The sequence below is a fragment of the Hemitrygon akajei genome, chromosome 11 (assembly GCF_048418815.1).
Source record: "Hemitrygon akajei chromosome 11, sHemAka1.3, whole genome shotgun sequence".
In the NCBI taxonomy this organism is placed as follows: Eukaryota; Metazoa; Chordata; class Chondrichthyes; order Myliobatiformes; family Dasyatidae; genus Hemitrygon; species Hemitrygon akajei.
In genome coordinates, this window is record NC_133134.1 from 7,684,105 (window position 1) to 7,695,219 (window position 11,115).

The window sequence follows — 11,115 nt, forward strand, 5'->3', positions numbered from 1 at the left end:
TTTTAAAAGCTTCCCAATCCTCTAACTTTTCAATAATTTTTGCTTTATTATATGCCCTTGTTTTTGCTTTTATGTTAGTGTTGATTTCCCTTGTCGGCCACACTTGTGTCATCCTACCTTTAGAATGCTGCTTCTTTGGGATGTATCTATCCTGCACCTTCCAAGCTGCTCCCAGAAATTCCAGCCGTTGATGTTCTGCCCTCATCCTCGCTAGTGACCCTTTCCAATCAACTTTCACCATCTCCTCTCTCATGCCTCTGTAATTCCCTTTACTCCACTGATACACCTGATTTTAGCTTCTTTCTGTCAAATTGCAGGGTGAATTGAATCATATTATAATCACTGTTTCCTAAGAATTCCTTTACCTTAAGCCCCTTCATCAAATCCAGTGCATTACACAATACCCAGTCCAGAATATCTGATCCCTAAATGGGCTCAACCACAAGTTGCCCAACAATGCCCTCTCAGGCATTCTACAAATTCTCTCTCTTGTGATCCAAAATCAACACTAATCTGATTTTCCTAATCTACCTGCATATTGAAATCTTCCACGACTATTGTAACATTGTTCTTTTGACATGCATTTTCTAGCTCCCATTGTAGTTTTTGGCCCACATCCTCACTACTGTTCAGAAGCCTGTATATAACTTCTGTCAGGGTCTTTTTCACCCTTGGCAGTTCCTTAACTCTACCCACAATGATTTTACATCTTCTGATCCTATGTCTCCTCTTTCTAAGGATTTGATTTTATTTTTTACCGACAGAGCCACACCATCCCTCTCTGCCTACCTGCCTGTCCTTTTGATACAACGTGTATCTTTGGATGTTAAGTTCCCGGCTATAATCTTCTTTCAGCCACGACTCAGTGCTGCTCACAACATCATACCTGCCAATTTCTAACTGCACTACAAAATCATCTGCCTTGCTTTATACACTGCTTGTATTCAGATATAGCACCTTCAGTCCTGTATTTGTCAGCCTTATCAATTTTATCTACCTGCTGTACTGCATCTCATTCCACGAACTGGAACAGCTACCTGACATTCCCGACAGACTCACTACACACTGCCTCTACCTGTATAGCAACTGCCCCATCCACAGTGCTATCACTCAGTTTCCCATCCTCATCCCAAATTAGCTTAAACCCTCGCCACCTGTTCTAGCAAAAATGCCCGCAAGGATATTTGTCCCCCTCGGGTTCAGGTGTGACCCATCCCTTTTGTACCTACCCCAGAAGAGATCCAATGATCCAAAAATCTGAAACCCTGTCCCCTGCACCAGTTGCTCAGCTATCATTTGTCTGCCAAATTATCCTATTCTTACCCTCACTGGCACATGGCATTGGCAGCAATCTAGATATTACTACCTTGGAGGTCCTGTTTTTCAGCTTCCTACCTAGCTCAGCTCCTTAAATTCTCACTTCATGGCTCCTCCCTTTTCCTACCCATGTCATTGGTGCTGACATACACCAAGACTTCTGGCTGCTCACCCTTCTCCTTTAGGATGCTGTGGATCCGATCTGAGGCGTCCATGACCGTGGCACCTGGGAGGCCACATACCATCCAGGTGTTCCGATCATGTCCACAGAACCTCGTGTCTGCCCCTCTAACTACGGAATCCCTTATCACTTCTGCAGTCCTCTTCTTCCCCCCCTTGCCAAACTCAGTGTCAGAGACCCCATTGCCATGGCTTCCCCCAGTAGGTCGCCCCTTCTCAACAGTATCCAAAGTGGCATTCTTATTATTGGGGGGGAACAGCTCACAGGGCTACTCTGCACTGGCTGGCCTTTTCTTTCCCTCTCCCGAAAGTCGCTCAGGTACCTGCCTCCTGCAGTTTAGGGTTGACTACCTCCCTGTAGCTCCTATCTATCACCTCTTCATTCTCCCATGTGAGCCAGAGGTCATTGAGCTGCAACTCCAGTTCCTTAACCAGTTCAGTGAGAAGCTGCGGCTTGGTGCACCTGGTGCATATGTGGTTATCTGGGTAGCCAAAGCCTGATGAGCTAACACCTCCCCTCTCTAACACTGGTCCACTCTAACAATGGCCACTCCACTTGTCCCTGCCTTATCTCTAGTTGCTCTTGCCAATGAATTCCAATTTGACTGGGCTGCCAGAAAATGGCGAAAGCACATGAGCGTTCCTTTTTAAATCTCACTCATGGACCTGTAAGGTGCCTCCTCTCTCGCTCCCGATTCAATTGAATTGCCAGAAAAACTTCCAAAGCCTGCGAACGCTCCTTTTTAAATCTCACTCATGGACCTGCATTGCTTCCACTCTTGCTCCCAATTCGATTGGACCACCTACTGGGTTATAGGCCACCCATAGGAGTCTGCCAGAGTTCTCTATCCTGGACCGGCCTTTCAAGTTTTCCCCAAGTGTTACTCATCTTCAAACATCCTTCCTCTCCCAGGGACTTGGAACTTCTGTTGGTGTTTCTGTTGCTCTGGGTTTTTATGGGGTAGGGTTGATAGCCCATGCCCAACCCTCTTCCTTTTGCAACCAGGCTTGGAGTCATCAATGGCAGAGTTAATATAGATGTACTTTGATAATAAATTGCATTTCATTGGGTTTCCGTGTACACATGACAAATGAAACTGACCTTTATCTCTTTATCTTTATTGTTAAAATACACTTTGAGCTTTAGAACTTTGAGGAACTTTCAGAGATTGGGAACTTGGCAACTGAAAGCACGAGTAACAATGGCAAAAAAAGAGGAAATCCTGGGAAGTGCAAGGAATAATGATGGATGTAGTTCTGGGAGAGGCTGTAGTGATTAAAAACAAAGGACTTGAGTATATTGAATTCCTTTCAGAGCATTTGAAGCCAAGAATGAGCTTGAAGTGCAACCATGGTTATAATGTGGGGAAAACAAATCCAATCAGGAAATAGTTGAGGCAGGTTCACTAACAACCTTTGAAAGACAGTTGGGCAGGTATATGAATTCATGATAAAGACTACCTTTGTTCTTCACATGTACATTGAAACATCAAAACATTCAGTGAAATGCATCGTTCTGCAGCAATGACCAACACAGTCTGAGGATGTGCTGGAGGCAGCCCACATGCCTCGCCATGCTTCCAGTGCCAACATAGCATACCCGCAACTTACTAGCCCTAACCCATATGTCTTTGGAATGTGAGAGGAAACCAGAGCAAGTCTGTGCGGTCAAGGGAAGAAAGTACAGACTGCTTACAGACAGTGGTGGGAATTGAACTCCAATTGCTACAATACCATGGGAAGGTTTAGAAGGTTGTGGGTGTGGTGAACTACATATACCTGTCTGGACACACCCCTCTGCTGACTGCTCCTGTGGCACCTCCCACTAACTGTGGCTCCTCCCACGGACCCCGGCATAAAGGCGATTGGGGACTCCGCCCCGGTCTCAGTCTCCAGGATGCAGTGTGGTGGTCAATTGCTGCTTGTTCTTTCTTCCAGCCAATAAAAGCCGATATCTCGCCTCACGTCTCAGAGAGTTATTTATGGTGCATCAATGGGCCAAACGTGGGTGAATGGGAAGGTTTAGGATGGCATGAACCAGTTGAGCTGAAGGGCCTTTTCCCTTGATGTATGAATTGAATTGATTTACTTCTTACATCCTTCACATACATGAGGAGTAAAAATCTTTAAGTTACGTTTCTGTCTAAATGTCCAATGTGCAATTTTTAGTAATTTGTAATAAATAGTATGTACAACAGGACAGTCAATATAGCATAGAAATACAATTGTATGAGTGTGAATTAATCTGTCTGATGGCCTGGTGGAAGAAGCTGTCCCGGAGCCTGTTGGTCCTGGCTTTTATGCTGCGGTATCATTTCACAGATGGTAGCAGCTGGAACAGTTTGTGGTTGGGTTGACTTGGGTCCCCAATGATCCTTCAGGCCCTTTTTACACACCTGTCTTTGTAAATGTCCTAGTGGGAAGTTCACATCTACAGATGCGCTGGGCTGTCCGCACCACTCTCTGCAGAACTCTGCGATTAAGGGAAGTACAGTTCCCATACCAGCCAGTGACACAGCCAGTCAGGATGCTCTCAATTGTGCCCCTGTAGAAAGTTCTTAGGATTTGGGGGCCCATACCAAACTTCCTCAACCGTCTGAGGTGAAAGCGGCGGTGTTGTGCCTTTTTCACCACACAACCGGTATGTACAGACCACGTGAGATCCTCGGTAATATGTATTCCGAGGAGCTTAAAACTGTTCACCCTCTCAACCCCAGATCCATTGATGTCCATAGGAGTTAGTCTGTCTCCATTCCTCCTGTAGTCCACAACCAGCTCCTTTGCTTTTGCGATATTGAGGGAGAGGTTGCTTTCTTGGCACCACTGTGTCAGAGTGATGACTTCTTCTCTGTAGGCTGCCTCATTATTATTTGAGATAAGGCCAATCAATGTAGTATTGTCAGCAAATTTAATTTGCAGATTGGAGCTGTGGGTGGTGACACAGTCATGGGTATACAGAGAGTAAAGGAGGGGCTTAGGGCACATCCCTTGGTGGGGGGGGGGGGTGTCTCCTATGTTGAGGGTCAGAGAGGCAGAGGTGAGGGAACCCATTCATACCACCTGCTGGCAGGAAGTCCAGGATCCAGCTGCACAAGGCCAAGGTCCCTGACACAATGACACTATGACTTGAGAATGCTACCTGCTTTCCCCAGATCAGGAGACAATAATACCAGAAGATATCGGAGCCAGATTTGGCCACTTGTCTTGCTGAGTCTGCCTTGCCTTCAATCAAGGCTGATTTGATTTTCCTCAACACTATTGTCTCACCTTCTTCCCATAACCGTTAATCCCTTTACCAATCAATATTTTATCAACCTCTACTAAACATGCAAGGCTAAGACCTAAGATAAGCACATTTTTACTGACGAAGGATCTACTTCTAAATCACCAGCTTATCTGTTCTGTTTGCCCGGACTGATTTAACTGTTGAAACTTCCGCAGCATTTTTCTGTGTGTGTCTGTTTCAGATTTCTGGCTTCTACAGAAACAAGTTCAGGAGCCGGGACCCCTTCACGAGGCAAATCCTCTCAAAGCACATTCTGATAGTGTGATCAGCAATGTCTGGCATTCAACCCCAGAAGAAGGCAGGGTTCCAAAATCGTACACAAAGAGGTGAGTGAGCTTTAGGAACATCTTTAACATGAAAGAATTTTCAGAAGTAATTTTGGGCTAGGGCCAGCTGCCATTGCTGGAATGTTTGGAATTCATACATTTGAGATGTCCTCATAGATCATCCTCTCCACTTCAAAGCAGATATACGCACTCTGGAGTTCAAGGCCTAGTGTTCAGCGATTGGCATGTTCTGGGATCAATGTGGAGGATTGAGGCCTGTTGGCAGGAGCCAAGCCTGCAGATCTCTGCAGAAGCTGAAGCTCAATGCCAGCAAGCCCAGGTCCAACTCTGAGCCTTGAGACAGAAGAAGGTGACCTGCCCTGTGGTTAAAGAACTGTGGAATGTGCGTTGGTGGGAGGGAGGAAGGGGGTTTGTTTTGCTGCTGTTGTTCTTTGTTGCTTGCTGTGCTTTGCATTGTTCTGCTGAGCATTGTGGGCATGCTATGAATGTGTGGCGACATTTGCGGGCTGCCCCCAGCACATCCTTAGGTTGTGTTGGTTGTTAACGCAAACGACGCATTTCACTGTATGTTTCGATGTACGCGTGATAAATGGTCTTGAACCAATTTATTTATTTATTTGGGGTGGGACGCTTAGTGGTTAGCACCATGCTTTAGTGCACCAGCGACCCGGGTTCAATTCCCGCCACTGACCACGTGGGTTTCCTCCGGGTGCTCCGGTGTCTCCCACAGTCCGAGGACGTACCGGTTGGCAGGATAATTGGTCTTTGTAAGTTGTCCTGTGATTAGGCTGGAATAAAATCAGGGGAATGCTCAAAGGGCCAGAAAGGCCTATTGTGTGCTGTATGTCAATAAATAAATAAATAATCTCGAACCTTGGATTTATTTGCACTGCTAATATAGAAGGAAAGTATGCAAACCAATGGGTTCTGACAGAGCAATCCCATTGTTCCTTTCCCTTCTTATTTTCCACTATTCCTGCAGCTTTCTTGTATTTCCACCTACCCCCCACCCCCCACCCCCGGCTCGGTGTTGTTGGCAGAATCATAGACAGTGCTGAGGTGGCCGACAGGGGTTTGGCAGGTCAGCTAGTTGAGTGGTGCCGTAATAACCACCTTGTGCTCAACGTCAGCAAGACCAAGGAACTGGCATTGGACTTCAGGAAGGGGAAGTCACAAGAACACACACCAGGTCTCATAGAACATAGAAATCTCCACCATACCTTCAGTTAAATTTGAGGAAACTTGGAGACCATTTATCCAGCATTTTCATATGAATTATACGGTCTGATCCTGAACCTTATTGTCACTATCCTGAATTGTGTGGATGGAGGTTGGGAGTCATAGGCACTACTGTATATATATAACATTATGCGATTGCCCATGTTGGTTAGTTTTCTTTTTCTATTTAGTTGTTGTTTTTTTTTTTTTTGTTTTGGGGGGGGTTTTTCTTAATCATTTATATTATTATATGAGTTTGAGAGATTCTATGTATGGATCAATATATATTTGAATGTTTATCAATCTATTATGTACTCTCAAATGTCTTGTAACAATATTTTTCTTCTGTTTTTTTTCAAAAAACTAATAAAAAGATTTGAAAAGAAAGAAATCTCCACCACATTACAGGCCCCTCGGCCCACAATGTTGTGCTGACCATATAACCTACTCTAGAAACTGCCTAGAATTACCCTAACACATAGCCCTCTATTTTTCTAAGCTCCATGTACCTATCTAAGAGTCTCATAAAAGACCTATTGTATCCACCTCTATCACAGAAAGCATGTGCAGGAGAGGCCATTGCTGTGACAGTTCCACTCTCATGACCTGAGGCCATTGCTGTGACAGTTCCACTCCCATGACCTGAGGCCATTGTGCTGTGACAGTTCCACTCTCATGACCTGAGGCCATTGTGCTGTGACAGTTCCACTCTCATGACCTGAGGCCATTGTGCTGTGACAGTTCTACTCTCATGACCTGAGACCATTGTGCTGTGACGGTTCCACTCTCATGACCTGAGGCCATTGCTGTGACGGTTCCACTCTCATGACCTGAGACCATTGTGCTGTGACAGTTCCACTCCCATGACCTGAGGCCATTGCTGTGACAGTTCCACTCTCATGACCTGAGGCCATTGTGCTGTGACAGTTCCACTCCCATGACCTGAGGCCATTGCTGTGACAGTTCCACTCTCATGACCTGAGGCCATTGTGCTGTGACAGTTCCACTCCCATGACCTGAGGCCATTGTGCTGTGACAGTTCCACTCCCATGACTTGAGGCCATTGCTGTGACGGTTCCACTCTCAGGACCTGAGGCCATTGTGCTGTGACAGTTCCACTCCCATGACCTGAGGCCATTGCTGTGACAGTTCCACTCCCATGACCTGAGACCATTGTGCTGTGACAGTTCCACTCTCATGACCTGAGGCCATTGTGCTGTGACAGTTCCACTCCCATGAACTGAGGCCATTGCTGTAACAGTTCCACTCTCATGACCTGAGACCATTGTGCTGTGACGGTTCCACTCTCATGACCTGAGGCCATTGTGCTGTGACAGTTCCACTCTCATGACCTGAGGCCATTGTGCTGTGACAGTTCCACTCCCATGAACTGAGGCCATTGCTGTGACAGTTCCACTCTCATGACCTGAGGCCATTGCTGTGACAGTTCCACTCTCATGACCTGAGGCCATTGTGCTGTGACAGTTCCACTCCCATGACCTGAGGCCATTGCTGTGACAGTTCCACTCCCATGACCCGAGGCCATTGCTGTGACAGTTCCACTCTCATGACCTGAGGCCATTGTGCTGTGACAGTTCCACTCTCATGACCTGAGGCCATTGCTGTGACAGTTCCACTCCCATGACCTGAGGCCATTGCTGTGACAGTTCCACTCTCATGACCTGAGGCCATTATGCTGTGACAGTTCCACTCTCATGACCTGAGGCCATTGCTGTGACAGTTCAACTCTCATGACCTGAGGCCATTGTGCTGTGACAGTTCCACTCCCATGACCTGAGGCCATTGCTGTGACAGTTCCACTCTCATGACCTGAGGCCATTGTGCTGTGACAGTTCCACTCTCATGACCTGAGGCCATTGCCGTAACAGTTCCACTCTCATGACCTGAGACCATTGCTGTAACAGTTCCACTCTCATGACCTGAGGCCATTGTGCTGTGACAGTTCCACTCTCATGACCTGAGGCCATTGTGCTGTGACAGTTTCACTCCCATGACCTGAGACCATTGTGCTGTGACAGTTCCACTCTCATGACCTGAGGCCATTGTGCTGTGACAGTTCCACTCTCATGACCTGAGGCCATTGCTGTGACAGTTCCACTCTCATGACCTGAGGCCATTGTGCTGTGACAGTTCCACTCTCATGAACTGAGGCCATTGCTGTAACAGTTCCACTCTCATGACCTGAGGCCATTGTGCTGTGACAGTTCCACTCCCATGACTTGAGGCCATTGCTGTGATGGTTCCACTCCCATGACCTGAGGCCATTGTGCTGTGACAGTTCCACTCTCATGACCTGAGGCCATTGCGCTGTGACAGTTCCACTCTCATGACCTGAGGCCATTGTGCTGTGACAGTTCCACTCTCATGACCTGAGGCCATTGTGCTGTGACAGTTCCACTCTCATGACTTGAGGCCATTGCTGTGACGGTTCCACTCCCATGACCTGAGGCCATTGCTGTGACAGTTCCACTCTCATGACCTGAGGCCATTGTGCTGTGACAGTTCCACTCTCATGACCTGAGGCCATTGTGCTGTGACAGTTCCACTCCCATGACTTGAGGCCATTGCTGTGACGGTTCCACTCCCATGACCTGAGGCCATTGCTGTGACAGTTCCACTCTCATGACCTGAGGCCATTGTGCTGTGACAGTTCCACTCTCATGACCTGAGGCCATTGCTGTGACAGTTCCACTCTCATGACCTGAGGCCATTGTGCTGTGACAGTTCCACTCTCATGACCTGAGGCCATTGTGCTGTGACAGTTCCACTCTCATGACCTGAGACCATTGTGCTGTGACGGTTCCACTCTCATGACCTGAGGCCATTGTGCTGTGATGGTTCCACTCTCATGACCTGAGGCCATTGCGCTGTGACAGTTCCACTCTCATGACCTGAGGCAATTGTGCTGTGACAATTCCACTCTCATGACCTGAGGCCATTGTGCTGTGACGGTTCCACTCCCATGACCTGAGGCCATTGCTGTGACAGTTCCACACTCATGACCTGAGGCCATTGTGCTGTGACAGTTCCACTCCCATGACCTGAGGCCATTGCTGTGACAGTTCCACTCTCATGACCTGAGGCCATTGTGCTGTGACAGTTCCACTCTCATGACCTGAGGCCATTGCTGTGACAGTTCCACTCTCATGACCTGAGACCATTGTGCTGTGACAGTTCCACTCTCATGACCTGAGGCCATTGTGCTGTGACAGTTCCACTCTCATGACCTGAGACCATTGTGCTGTGACGGTTCCACTCTCATGACCTGAGGCCATTGTGCTGTGACGGTTCCACTCTCATGACCTGAGACCATTGTGCTGTGACAGTTCCACTCTCATGACCTGAGGCCATTGTGCTGTGACAGTTCCACTCTCATGACCTGAGGCCATTGCTGTGACAGTTCCACTCTCATGACCTGAGGCCATTGTGCTGTGACAGTTCCACTCTCATGAACTGAGGCCATTGCTGTAACAGTTCCACTCTCATGACCTGAGGCCATTGTGCTGTGACAGTTCCACTCCCATGACTTGAGGCCATTGCTGTGATGGTTCCACTCCCATGACCTGAGGCCATTGTGCTGTGACAGTTCCACTCTCATGACCTGAGGCCATTGCGCTGTGACAGTTCCACTCTCATGACCTGAGGCCATTGTGCTGTGACAGTTCCACTCTCATATCCTGAGGCCATTGTGCTGTGACAGTTCCACTCTCATGACTTGAGGCCATTGCTGTGACGGTTCCACTCCCATGACCTGAGGCCATTGCTGTGACAGTTCCACTCTCATGACCTGAGGCCATTGTGCTGTGACAGTTCCACTCTCATGACCTGAGGCCATTGTGCTGTGACAGTTCCACTCCCATGACTTGAGGCCATTGCTGTGACGGTTCCACTCCCATGACCTGAGGCCATTGCTGTGACAGTTCCACTCTCATGACCTGAGGCCATTGTGCTGTGACAGTTCCACTCTCATGACCTGAGGCCATTGCTGTGACAGTTCCACTCTCATGACCTGAGGCCATTGTGCTGTGACAGTTCCACTCTCATGACCTGAGGCCATTGTGCTGTGACAGTTCCACTCTCATGACCTGAGACCATTGTGCTGTGACGGTTCCACTCTCATGACCTGAGGCCATTGTGCTGTGATGGTTCCACTCTCATGATCTGAGGCCATTGCTGTGACAGTTCCACTCTCATGACCTGAGGCAATTGTGCTGTGACAATTCCACTCTCATGACCTGAGGCCATTGTGCTGTGACGGTTCCACTCCCATGACCTGAGGCCATTGCTGTGACAGTTCCACACTCATGACCTGAGGCCATTGTGCTGTGACAGTTCCACTCCCATGACCTGAGGCCATTGCTGTGACAGTTCCACTCTCATGACCTGAGGCCATTGTGCTGTGACAGTTCCACTCTCATGACCTGAGGCCATTGCTGTGACAGTTCCACTCTCATGACCTGAGACCATTGTGCTGTGACAGTTCCACTCTCATGACCTGAGGCCATTGTGCTGTGACAGTTCCACTCTCATGACCTGAGACCATTGTGCTGTGACGGTTCCACACTTATGACCTGAGGCCATTGTGCTGTGACGGTTCCACTCTCATGACCTGAGACCATTGTGCTGTGACAGTTCCACTCTCATGACCTGAGGCCATTGTGCTGTGACAGTTCCACTCTCATGACCTGAGGCCATTGCTGTGACAGTTCCACTCTCAGGACCTGAGGCCATTGTGCTGTGACAGTTCCACTCTCATGACCTGAGACCATTGTGCTGTGACAGTTCCACTCTCATGACCTGAGGCCA